A 14,423-nucleotide genomic window follows, 5' to 3' on the forward strand; every position below is an offset into this window, starting at 1 on the left:
GCTCTAAAGAGCATTTAACTTAGTTTCACGTTATAAGCCATGTGTACGTCAATTAAATCAGGATTTCAGTTATTTTGGGGGTGAGGTTAAGGAACACACAAAGACTGGAAACAAAGTTTAGGCATAAAGTGGAGCATTAAGATTGGATTAACCTTGGGTGTTTATGAATGCTCTGGAATATAGACAGGGCACAATGAACTCACTTTAGAGATGACATCAGACCCTTCTGCACAGTAAAATGCCCACCGTGAAGAGGATAAGTTGGGGGGAGGTTTCATAAGGTGTTGGAAGAAGAAGATGAGGTCCAGCAGGGGGAAAGGACAATGTACTTGGGTTCTAAGCAGTTCAAATGTATTGAAAAAACGATGAGATCTGAGTATAAGGTACCCGGAAGCCATGCTCTTCCTTCTGCATATGCTTTCTCTACTTCGGGCTACGGAGGAAGCATGTGTTCTTAAAAATACTGTTCAGGGCTTCCCTGGTGGCGCAGTGGTTGAGGGTCCGCCTGCCGATGCAGGGGACACGGGTTTGTGCCCCAGTCCGGGAAGATCCCACATGCTGCAAAGAGGCTGGGCCCGTGAGCCATGGCCGCTGAGCCTGCGTGTCCGGAGCCTGTGCTCCGCAACGGGAGAGGCCACAACGGTGAGAGGCCCGCGTACCGCAAAAAAAGAAAAAGAAAATACTGTTCAAATGCCACCTCTGTCAGACTGTCCAGATGTGCTAGGGAGTTACCTGCACCATCAGGTGTTCTTTAACAGCATTTTGTCAAGGCTCTTAACCAATCTAATTGGTTATACTGTTAACCATGTTAGGTGAGTGACTCAAATAGGCTGAACAGGCAACTATGCCTGTTGCATTAGATGCATCAGTAGTGGGGAAATATGCTGTGTGGAGTTTATGACAAGTTCCAATGGGAAAATCACAATGTGGATGCCAAGGATTCTGGATCAAGACCATGCCATCTATAGCGGAGAAGTAAACACCTTTCAACAAACAGCTCCTGATGTGCCAGCGTGCCCTGGTAGAGATGTAGCACCTTATGATGGGATGCTTGGTAGCCATGTAGCCTAAGCCACCAATAATGAGCTGGGTTCTTTCAGTGCCATAAAGTCATAAGGTTGGGTTGAGTCATGTCGCAAACATGGAAGATACATCTAGGAGCAAACACAAATATGGCCAGAGGGCACAGTATGCTACATAAGCAGGCAGCCTGGACTCCCAAGTCATCTACCACTGTTGCACCTGTGCCTCTCCCTCAGTTCACACCTGTTGCCAGTGATCCTGTGTGGCCAGTTGATGGAAGAGAAAAGTGCCTGAATTTGACTTGTGGATAGGTAAGGCCAGTACATGGCACAAAATGAAAATACACGATGGCTATACAAAGGGGTGGCCTTGAAAGATAGTGATGAGGGGAAATCCTCCCAAAGGGCAGAGTTTCAGGCAGTACACCTTGCCATCCATTTGCGTGGAAAGTGGCCCAAGATTAGAATATACTTGAGCAGTGGCAACTGGTGTGGCCAGCCGGCAGAGGCCTGAAAAGAAACAGACTGGAAGACTAGGGACAAGGAGATCTGAGATAAAGCTACATGGACAGGCACAAAGTGTGAAGAGCTTCGTACTGCCTGTTGATCCATACCATAAAGGATCCATGATGGAAGAGGCCCTGAACAACCAAGTTGACAAAATGACATCATCCAGTGTCTGGGATGGAATAGCCACTGTAGCAGGATTGGAGGCTACAGTTGACCCAAAGGGATGGGTGCCCACATACCTAGGCTGATCTAGTTTCATTCACTCCTGAATGTTCAGCCTGCCAGTAACAGAGACCGATGCTGAGTCCCCAATCTTTCAGGAAACAAATGAGCCACTTGGTGGCATGTCAACTTACAGCGGTCCCAGGAGAAAGGTGATTATCAGCTGTAGCCCCGAGGCTAGTTTCAGTGTTGGGGACTGTAGTTTATTTCACTAACTACTTCTACGTTTCCTCTAGGGAAAGAGGCTGGAATCCTGGAGAATGCTCCCAGAACTTATTCTAAGTGGATTCAAGCAATGCAAGGGGTGGACTATCATTGTGGTCTATCACCCAGATCCCACTTAAGGGCTTAAGGAAGGACTTAATCATCCCAGCTGCAGGGAGTGCTGCCGGTGGGCAGTCCTCAGTGGTCAGCAGGACCAATTACATAATTTGTAGGGCCCGGTGCCAAATGAAAATCTAGGACTCCTTGGCCAAAAATTATAAAGAATTTTAGGACAGAGACAGCAGGGTGTTAAACTAAGTGTGGGTTTTTTTTGAGTATGGGTCTTGTGTGACTACATGAGTTGCATGTACGTGAAGGCAGTTCTAGCTATCATCCCTCTTCAGAATTGCCTCAGTTGAAAAGAGTCACTGCATCCAAGGTCACATCCCCTTTTTTGGGCAGCCTGCCTCCACTGACTGGTCAACAAAGACCTCACCGTCTTGCTCCAGTTTGGGGCAATTCCAAAGGGCCCAGCAGCTTTAGAGTTTCCTAGGGGTCCAGCTGATAACTTTGTTGAGACTGTATCGCAATCCAACTTCTCCTCCTGTCCAATCCCAATTTCTTTTTATTCCTTTCAAAGATGGTGATCCCCAAAGCATTCCCTAAATAAACGTCCTGCCACTGTCTCTTCCTCAGAGTCTGCTCCCTGCAGAGCCCAACCTGAGATATGGAGTTATAGTTTAGGGTGAAAAGAAAAATCAGATAAATCATGTTACTTATCAAAAAAATTACAACTCTAAGATACTTTTATTTCTCTTTAGATCATATGTCTTTTGCCTTTTATTTAAAAAAATGCTTTTGTAGGTCTGTGTGGTTGGTGTGTGTATTGCTCTCGTGGCAGGGCACATTGGGATTTTGAAAAGACTTCTTGACATCCAAAGGACATTCAGGAAATGAAATAGAAGTGATCCTAATTTGAGGACAAAGCCTGTCATGAGTAAGGCTACATCTAGAATAACACTGCACTTCAAGGGCCAAAGGACAGTTAAATATCTGGGAAGATTTTTAAGAAGCCACATTGTAATATGAGTTCTAAAAAGTTCCAACTTTGAACGCTTCTGAGTATTAGAACTAAGCAGCAGCTCTTAATAGAGTAGGGGGGAAAAATCAACTTATTTTGATGCGTTCAAGTACAGCTTTACCTGAAAAACTGTAAATTTGTGGAACTACTGACGATGTGGTCCACTCTGAACATTTTACTAGCTTGACAACATATTCAGAATTATTGACAGATAGGAGATAATGATGGCTTTCTGCCACAGATAAAGCTGATACCAGAAAAGGGAAGTTTGGGCTTGTGGGAAGATAACAATAAACCAAGTCTTGCACTTATTCTATTTACCATTTCCTGATTTCTGCATTTGCCTTTGTAAATTTATTTAGGTTCAAACGTATAAATTCTAACCATCCACAGAGAACAACGTGCAATGAAGATCTGGCAGCTGCTATTCAGAGAGGTCAAAGTTGATGGATGGCATATGTGTCTGCTTGTCTGGTATGAGGTAAGAGTGGGTGTTATGGGAAGGAGACCAGAACAAGCTAGTTCTCCTTCCTATGCTAATCAGAGTGAGTGGATAACTGCAATGCGTCTGTTGCATTTTGTGCTAGTAGATATAACTGAAGTTTGGGGAAATTTTATATGTATCTCAAGAAAAAAGAGGCACAAGACAGAGGCAAACTAAATATTTAAGTATATGGGCTAAAGCCAAAGAAAGGCATGGGTTTAAAAATGCCTCCCTTATAAATTTTTGTATGAGATGAAAAATTTAGGTAGTAGATTGGAAATTAGATGGTAGGGTCTTCCCTGGAGGTGCAGTGGTTGGGAATCCGCCTGCAAGTTCAGGGGACACGGGTTTGAGCCGTGGTCCGGGAAGATCCCACATGCCGCGGAGCGACTAAGCCCGTGCGCCACAACTACTGAGCCTGTGCTCTGGAGCCCACGAGCCACAACTACTGAAGCCCGTTTGTCACAACTACTGAGCCTGCACTCTAGAGCCCTCAAGCCACGACTGCTGGGGCCCGCGCGCCTGGAGCCTGTGCTCTGCGACGGGAGGGGCCACCAAGGTGAGAGGCCCGCGCGCTGCAGCGAGGAGTGGCCCCCACTCACCGCAACTGGAGACAGGCCCACGTGCAGCAACTGAAGACCCAGCACAGCCATATATACATACATACACACAAATAAATAAACAAATAAATAAACAGATGGTAGATTCAGTGCTGGGAGCTATTACAAATATTTGCATTCCTGTTCATGAGCTTGTACCTTCATTGAATTGCAATCTGCTTCATGGCCAGATGGGTGTGTTACTGCACAGTATTTATTGATTTGAAATTCAGAAATTGATAGGAGTACCATCTATGCCTTATTGCTTGGATTGTTCTGTTTTGCTCTATATTTCTAATGAATAAAGATTTTAATGGCAAAAAAAAGCAGACTAAGGATTTAATATTTGGTTCATGCAAATAAAAAGGACTTAAGCAAATGCCCTCTTTTCATTTGCTAATGGTAGGACAGTAATAAAGATTAGTACTAATCAAGAAAACCAACTCATGTGGTGGTACTTTTGTCCTATCCACCATCTTCTGCTTCTAAGCACTGGGCTAAGAACACATTTATACTGAGCTTCAGAGTTTTAAAGAATAATATAGCTAGACTTTATTAAGGACTTACTGTTTCCTGACACCAGACAAAACATTTTACATGTATATATAAAGCCATTTTTCTGAGAAGCTATACGGCACAGTAATTAAGTGAGCAGCTCTGAAGTCAGTCTGCCTAGGCTTGAATTCCAGCTCCAACATTTAAACTGCTGGGTGATTCCGGACAAGTTGCTAAACCTTTCCATTCCTCTGTTTCCTCATCTCTAATATAAGAGTAATTGACTTCTGCTTCCAGCATGAAGGAATAACAGATTCCGGGCCAGCCCTCCCTCTGTAAATAACTATGAAACTGGACAAAAGACACAAGGCAGGTGTTTTCAGACATTGGACAACAGCACAGACTGTGAACCTGAGAGGGGGTGAATCCAGAGGCACATTCTAGATGGTGCATGTCAAAGATTTTATTCAATTCATTCAATAATGAGGGAACTAGTCAGATGCCCTGGCCAGTTCAAAGAGCATTTGTGGAGCTAGGGCATTTCTTTATAGGAGAATGAGATTGCTGGGTGAGATACAAAACTGTTTAAACTATAACTTTGCAGGTTGTCTGTTCCACTAGGCAGAAATCTGCACTTCTACCAGGAAAAAAAAAAAGTCTACAAGTTAACATGCATCATCACTAAGTCTGGAAACTTAAACCAAGGATAAGCAGCAAGGTGAAGTACATTACCCTGGCTAATCCTAGCATAGCCTTCACTCCCATGTCACTGAAAGGACATGCCACCCACTATTTTTTTTTTGCCTCATATCCAAGTATTAGATAATTTATCTTAATAAGTTCCATTTCCTCATTTAGAAAATGAGGCATATTCACTTATAACTCTCTGAATCCTGTTGTCATGCCTGCAAATTACATGCCTGTAATTCTAAATGGAACCCCTATTATCAACTAAAGGGATATACAGAGCAGTGTTTTGCAGAGCATTTAGAAGGATAACCTCCTAGACTGGAGTACTAAAGGATGGTATTAGAACCTTGCTACACCTAGATGTTTACCCTTAATTTGAATGATATTAAAATATAATTTCATACTACTACTAAGAGTTAAATTACCAAGAGATTCCTGGGATTTAGTTACTGTGTCAAGTGTTTTACGTGGATTATCTCAATTAATGCTCACCTCAACCCTCTGGGATAGGTTTATCCCATTTTACAGCTGAATAAATGAAACTTAGGTAGACAGGTAAGAATACCTAAAATCATCAATCTGGGAAGAACTGAGCCTTCTGACTCCAAATCCAGTGTTCCTTCCAGGACCTCATAGTATTTGATCACTCGATGTCACTGTTCAACAGCATCCTTAATTCCAATGTTCTTTGCATCACACAGACTCTTCAAGCCTCAATCTCCTCACCAGTGAAATAGGGATAACCTGCTCTACCTTCCTCCCAGATCATTAGGAAGATTAAATGAGATAATGAATGTGCAAGTATTTTGAAAACCTTGAAGATACACACAGTGTAAGGCATTCTCCTTACAAAGCTATGATATTGGGATGACTCACTCAAACATAAATTCCTTCTATAACATTTCAACTGCCTTGAGGTACAGGCTTATGGGATCAGCAGAGTAAACATTAAAAAGTCTGCCCCAGGGACTTCCCTGGTGGTCCAGTGGTAAAGAATCCGCCTTCCAATGCAGGGGACGTGGGTTCGATCCCTGGTCAGGGAACTAAGATCCCACATGCTTCGGGGCAACGAAGCCCACGCGCCATAGCCACAACTACTGAGCCCGTGTGCCTCAACAATAGAGCCTGCACGCAGCGCGGCAAACTACAGAGCCTACGCGCCCTGGAGCCCACACGCCACAACTAGAGAAGAGAAAAGCTGCACGCCAAAACGAAGAGTCCGCACGCCGCAGCTAAAGATCCCGCATGCCTCAACGAAGATCTGGCATGCCGCAGCTAAGACCTGACACAGCTGAAAAATAAGTAATAATTTCTAAAAAAAAAAAAAAAAAAACGTCTGGCCCAAGGACAGGACCTAAGGTAATTTATGGCATTCTCTGAATCTCTACAGCACTTCCTCTTCTTACCATCTGCACTGTATTGTCTGATGATGGGCCTTTTTTCTTAACTGATACTGAGAACTTTGGTTGTTATTTAACAGTTTCGATCAGCACTGTCCAAAAAAAGCCATAATGCAAATCACATATATAAATGTTCTAATAGACACACTGCTCATGGAGGATAATCTGCTTTATTCAAAGTCCACTGACTTAAATGTTAATCTCATCCAAAAAATACCTCCACAGAAACATCCAGAGTGATGTTTGACCAAATAGCTGGGTACCATGGCCCAGCCAAGTTGACACATAACAACCCTCACACCCCCTTGAATTTTATCTCATCTATTTCTTTCATTGGGAACTCCAGTTAACAGGTTATAATCACTGTTATCACTTTCTCACCTTATTCTTTCATCTTAATAACGATTTAATCCTACCATTCTGACAGGTTCCCTCAGGGTCACTCATGAGCTTCTCATTGCCATATAGAATGGTAATTCTAGAACAGTGTTTCAGAAAGTGTGTTCCACAGCTTATTTTTAATAGCTTTTATACTACTAACAATAATTTTTAAAGATTCCATATATAAATACAGTTGGTAAACTCTGGGTTAAAGAAGTTTATTTATGATAGGTCTTATCAGGTCCCTTTAAAATATCACAGCTGGGATACAGTGAGTAGCATTTTCCAAATTTTTTTTTTTTGTGGTACACGGGCCTCTCACTGTTGTGGCCTCTCCCGTTGTGGAGCACAGGCTCCGGACGCGCAGGCTCAGTGGCCATGGCTCACGGGCCCAGCCGCTCCTCGGCATGTGGGATCTTCCCGGACCGGGTCACGAACCCGTGTCCCCTGCATCGGCAGGTGGACTCTCAACCACTGCGCCACCAGGGAAGCCCTCCAAATTTATTTTGATGTCAGAATTCTTTAAATACCTTGTGGGATTAGCTGAGAGGAACACACACTTTGGAAAACACTAATTTTACCTCAATCTGTAAGTTTTTATAATTCTTATTAGCTTATAGCACAGTTTTGACACAATATATGCACCTTTTGTTTTTATTTTTTTCCTACCTTATTCCTAAGATCTTGTTTTACTCCTTCTGGGTATAAAGTGTATCGTATCTTTTCACATGTCAAGCTTCCAGAATTGGTGCTGTACACACAGGATGTGTTCACATGAGTGAGCTTTACCTTGTTGCTGATCATTTAAAACTTAGCAACTGCCTTGAACCATAGGAACTGCAGCACATTGGTCACTAGGGGAAGACACACAGCACGTGGGCCACCCCTCTCCTTAAATCCTCCAAACTACTATTCCAGCCACTCACAAACCACACCCAGTCTTAGGCAGAAGATATGAGCTACCTTCTGCTTCGTGCTCTCGAGGTCAGTGAGCTCAGAGTGGAATCACAGGCAAAGCAGAGCTCATGCAAGAATGACCAAGCCGAGATCAAGCTGAAGAGCCACTGAATGTGGTAGACGTTAGAGTAAAACTCCCTTAGGCTTGTCCCCCTACCCGGTTTAAAGAAATCATGTTTTCCCTTAGCATTTAATTTCAGGAGCTGTAAATATTACTGCTTTTTAGGTAAACTGTATCATCCTAAATCAATTTACTCGGGTAATAAAAGATAATTCCATTAATATAAACTGCTCCAAGGGGATGCTGATCAAGCAATGAATTTTATTTCATTTGAAATGAGGTCAGTATTTAATTTTGCATGTTAAGTAACCCTGACTTTACTCTTGAAGGGAGCCTGAGATTGACGAAAGGAAATTTCCTTTTCATTCATGTGAGAAACAAACTTTTTTTTTTTTAACACCCATATTCATCAGTGTGACCGTTAGTCCAAGAGGAGGCAATCGGTATCTTTACCAACAAAGCACCTTCCCTTTGAAGGATTGGTACTGGCCCCCTCTGTACAGTATTGTAAAACCTGAAGGAAAAACCATAGCCAAGTGCTACTACCAGGACAAGATCGATATTTACTATACCTATTTCACAGTGAAGATACCTTTTCTGGAAAATTCCTCACAAGAAAACTGAAATTCAAGCTGCCGCTCTTTCTTCAGGCACCACTGCTCAATCCTGCCTTGTGTGAGCCTGACGTTCGTTCTCTCCCTTTTTCAACAAAAGATGTCAGAGACCAGGACGGCCATGCTGGGGATGGGAGAGGCTGCGTGGGGCAGACCAGGCTTCCAGTATCGGGACCCTCGGGAGCTCCTTTAGGAAGGGAGGGGTCAGGTAGGACATGCAGGTGCGGGAGTCTGGGGGGCAGTAGGTCCCAGGGCGAGCCACAGGGAGCAGCGGTACGAACCGGGAGCAGGGCCCGGAGACTCCGCCCTCCTAGCCGACAGCAACCCTTGGGAAGGCAGCCCTAGAGTACTGCTCCTTGAGGGGCGGGGTCGCCGGGTTGGGAGGCGGGGAGCTGGGAGGGCTTTGGGGCGGAGAACGAGAGGACTGGCCCAAGGGATTGGAGTGGGCGTGGCAACTGCTTGGAAACGAAGAGCTGGGAGCAGTGAGCCCCTCGGGGAACTAAGATAGTAGATGTGCAAGGGGTGCGGGATGAGGGAGGAGAGGGCATGGGGAGGAAACGTACACAGTTTAGAAACTGCTGGGGAAAGAATGAGTCTTAATAATTACGAAACACCACCAGAAGATTAGAAATCGAAACACAACTTCATTCCAGCAAAATAGATTTGCACTTGTCCAATGGAAGACAGGAAAAGGGGAAAATAATTTTTTTAAATGTATGGTTGGTAAAAAATAAATAAGATAAACAATGTAATATTTGGGTTAAAGACAAAATTATAAGCAAAAATCCCCAAATATTTAGTGCTGAATGACATGAAACCACATGTGAAAATTTTTGCAACACAACAAGCAGTACCTAAAGAGAAATATAACTCTAAGTATATTTGAATAAAAATACAAGAAAAATAATCTCAGAAATCAGAGATTACAAAAGGCTAACAAATAGAGCAAAGAGAACAAGGAGGGACATAAGGGCAAACAAAAAAAAATCAATAAAAAGAGCAAAAATATTGGGGATTATTAGTGAAACCACAGGCAATCCTACTACACAGACCTCTGGCAGAATTTGTTAAGAGAAAAACAAACAAACCATCCTAGAGAGAGAAGAGGCAAAGAAACAAAATGTGTAATAAAAAGTGGAAAATAATTACAGACACAGAAAATTTTAAGAAAAGGTAAACCCATATGAGCAACTGTGCAGCAAGAACTTTCAGCACCTAGATGAAATTGACACATGTTAACAATGTGTAACCCATGTAACCCCAGACATCTGAATAGGCTACTAACCATTAAAGTAATTGAACTGGATATGGAAACCTCCAAAAAAATTAAAAAGCTCAGGTCTGAACAATCTTAGAGATGAGTTGAATCAAAGTTTCAAAGAACAAATGATTCCTCTTTTGTATGAACTGTTCCAAAAAATAGATGGAATGAAAACGATTCAACTATTTTGTAGCAACTACTATTATATAACCTTGAAATTGAACCAGATAAGGAAAAGAAAAGACAGTTTAGTATAAGACAGTTAGAAAACTGCCTTTTCTATACTTAGAAAAGACAGTTTAAGTATAAAAAAAGACAGTTATAGACAATTTCTCTTATGAATCCAGTGGGGATAAAGATTTTCAGTAAAAGTTAATTATGTTGCTGTATTGTTTCATTTTAACAGGGGTTTTTCAAAAATATATTATAACTGTATGGACACTATACTGTGAACTCAGTGAAGACAAAGACCAGTCCACCTTGCTTTCTATTTTAATGGCAGCACCTGGAACAGTTCCTGATCATTTGTAAGCACTCAATAAATACTGGTTGAATGAAAAAGTGAATTCCTAAGGCCCACTTTTCTGTCTAGCATGAATTTATTTAACAATCTTTAAACTTGTCTGTGGTAGGTAGAATAATGGCCCCTCAAAGATGTGCACAGGCCTGACCCTGTGAATATGTTAGGTTACATGGCAAAAGGGAATTAAGGTTGCTAATCAGCTGACTTTAAAATAGGACAATAGGGCGTCCCTGGGGATGCAGTGGTTAAGAATCCGCCTCCCAATGCAGGGGACACAGGCTCAAGCCCTGGTCCGGGAAGATCCCACATGCCGTGGAGCAACTAAGCCCATGTGCTATAACTACTGAGCCTGCGAGCCACAACTACTGAGCCCACGTGCCACAACTACTGAAGTCCGTGTGCCTAAGGCCCATGCTCTGCAACAAGAGAAGCCACCGCAATAAGAAGCCCACACACTGCAATGAAGAGTAGCCCCTGCTCACCACAACTAGAGAAAGCCCGTGTGCAGCAACAAAGACCCAACACAGCCAAAAATAAATAAAAATAAATAAATTTTTAAAATAATAATAAAATAAAATAGGACAATATCCTGGATTATCCAGATGGGCCCAATGTAAACACAGGTGTCCTTAAAAGAGGAAAGATCTTCTACAACTAAAGACAAAAAAGAAGGAACCAAAACAAGTTGGGTAGGAGAGGTGGACTCATGATATAATCAAGTCCCATACCCCTGGGCAACCCACAAACTGGAGAATAATTATAGTACAGAGGTTCTCCCATAGGAGTGAGAGTTCTGAGCCCCATGCCAGGCTCCCCAGCCCAGGGATCTTGCACCAGGAAGATGAGCCCCCAGAGCATTTGGCTTTGAAGGCCAGTGGGGCTTAATTTTTGGAGCCCCACAGGACTGGGGGAAGGAGAGACTAACCTCTTAAAGGGTGCACACAAGATCTCACAGATCCAGGGCAAAGAAATAATTTGCTAGGAGCCTGGGCCAGACCTACCTGCTGGTCTTGGAAAGTCTCCCAGAGAGGTGGGCTGGGGTGGGGCTGGGGGATTGAAGGGGTAGTGGTGGGGGGTGGGAGTGAGGGGATGGGGGTGGCTGTGGCTCACCCTGGGGGACACAGACACTGGCAGCAGCCATATTTGGCTGTGTTACACATTCTACTGTGTAACACTGATGCTGGCGGCCACCATCTTCAGATCCTCCCTCTAGCTCATTAGCGCCAACACCTTGCCTCACCCAACAGGCTGTAGGTACCTCTAGACATGCCCCTAGACACGGCCCTGCCCACAAGAGGGCCAAGACCCAGCTCCACCCACCAGTGGACAGGCACCAGCCCTGCCCTCCAGGAAACCTACACTAACCTCTAGACCAGCTTCAACCACCAGGGGGCAGACACTAGACCCAAGAAGACTACAATCCCACAGACTGTGGACTCAGCCTGCCCACAGTAGGCCAGACCCTACTTGGGACCACCTGGGCCCTGGCCCTGCCCACTAGCAGGCCAATACAAGCTTCAGGACACCCTGGACCTCATACCCGACCAACAAGGTGTTGGTGGGAGGAACCAACACCTCCCCACCAGCAATCTGACAGCAGCTATGGGATCCCTGGGTGCTGAAGCCAGCTCTAGGACCCGGCTCTGCGTGCCAGTGTCCAGCACTAACCCCAGGACCTGGCTTCACCTGCCAATGGCGGGGGCAACAGCTCTGGAGTGTTCTGGACCCTGACTCTGCCCACCAGTGAGCCAGCACTAGCCCCAGGGCCCCCTAGGATTCCACAACCAGCTGCCTCATGACAAGGCCCCCCTAACCAGCAGCATCTGCACAAGGCAGGGCCTGACAATCAACAGGGTTAGGGGCCAAACAAACCTACCAGACCACGCACATAGCCCACTACAACAGAAGGATCCATGAAGCCCTCTTAGGGGTAATCCCTAGAGCCTGCGTGATGAGAGGGGAGAGCACTGCTGGGATGCATAGGACGTCTCCTACGGAGGGCCCCTTCTCCAAGGTAAAGAAACTAACTTACCACATACATAAAAATACAAATAGCAATTTAGAAAAAATGAGGCAACAGAGGAACATGTTCAAGACGAAGGAACAACATAAAACCCCAGAAAAAGAACTAAGCCAAGTGGAGATAGGCAATCTACCAGAGAAAGAGTTCAGAGTAAAGGTGATGAAAGAACTCGGGAGAAGAATGGATGCACAGAGCAAGAAGTTAGAAGTTTTTAACAAAGAGTTAGAAAATATAAAGCACAACCAAACAGAGACGAAGAATACAATAACTGAAATGAAAAATACACTAGAAGGGATCAACAGTAGACTAAATGATACAGAGGAATGGATCAGTGAGCTGGAAGACAGAGTAGTGGAAACCACTGCCGCTGAACAGAAAAAAGAATGAAAAGAAATGAGGACAGTTTAAGAGACCTCTGGGACAACATCAAGTGCACTAATATTTGCATTATTGGGGCCCCAGAAGATGAAGAGAGAGAGAAATGTTCTGAGAACATATTTGAAAACATAATAGCTGAAAACTTCCCGAACCTGGGAAAGAAAAGAGTCACCCAAAGTCCAGGAAGTGCAGAGTCCCATACAGTGTGGGACTGTACCTCTGTACCCAATGAGGAACACACCAAGACACACTGTAATTAAAATTACAAAAATTCAAGATAAAGAGAGAATATTAAAAGCAGTGACGGAAAAGCAACAAATAACATACAAGGGAACACCCACAGGCTGTATCAGCTGATTTTTTAGCAGAAAATCTGCAGGCCAGAAGGGAGTGGCACGATATAGTTAAAGTGGTAAAAGGGAAAAGCCTACAAGAAGAATACTCTACCCAGCAGGGTTCTCATTCAGATCTGATGGAGAAATCAAAAGCTTTACAGACATGCAAAAGCTAAAAGAGTTTAGCACCACCAAACCAGTTTTACAACAAATGTTAAAGGAATTTCTCTAGGTGAAAAAGAAAAGGCCACCACTAGAAACAAGAAAATTACAAAATGAAAAACTCACCAGTAGAGGTGAGCTCACACACAAAGTTAGTAGGAAAGTTAAAAGTATTAAAATCACCTATATCCACAAATAAGCAGTTAAGGGATACACAAAACAAATGTAAAATACAATATAAAAAACAGTAATCAAGAGGGGAGGAGAGTACAAATGCAGAGTTTAAAAATGCATTTGAAATTAAGAGATCAGCAACTTAAAACAATCATGTATATACAGATGGCTATATAAAAACCTCATGGTAAGCACAAACCAAAAACCTGTCGTAGACACACACACACACACACAAAATTAATCCAAACTTAACACTAAGATAGTCATCAAATCACAAGAGAAGAGAACAAAAGAAGAAAGGTTAAAAAAAAAAGGTAGGAAGTCCTTCTCTCACCGCACTCTTTTAATAAATCCAAGTCTCTTAAAGTTCTAGACTTTGATTCAGGATTCAAGGCGTAGAATTTGGCTCAGAATTAAAAGTCATAGAATTTAATTCATGCAACTTTCTTCACTTGTGTCAGGCATGTGGGTGGTGGTCTTAATAGAAATGGACTACGATGCACTGGGTAGCAATAATATCACATAAAACCCTCCCACACAAGACGGCACAATACTGATTAACCAGATCAGAAAAAACATATTCCACTGGACAAACCAGTATACCTACCGGTCTAAATATCACTATTTTCAAACTGCCCATCTTGTAACAGTCCATAACATTTATCAACTCTTTGAAGCCTGAAACCTTATGTATTATTTACTTATTATTTATTAAATAAACAATTTGTTTATTTAAAGAAAGAGAACAAAAGACGGCAAAAAAAAAACCTACAAAAACAAACTCAAAACACTTAACAAGGGGGGTCCACGTGGGCGCCGGCGCTGCAGGTAGCAGGGTGGGGTTGTC

This window comes from Monodon monoceros, unplaced genomic scaffold (genome assembly GCF_005190385.1).
Source record: "Monodon monoceros isolate NGI ecotype Baffin Bay Population unplaced genomic scaffold, NGI_Narwhal_1 Super_Scaffold_16, whole genome shotgun sequence".
Taxonomy (NCBI): Eukaryota; Metazoa; Chordata; class Mammalia; order Artiodactyla; family Monodontidae; genus Monodon; species Monodon monoceros.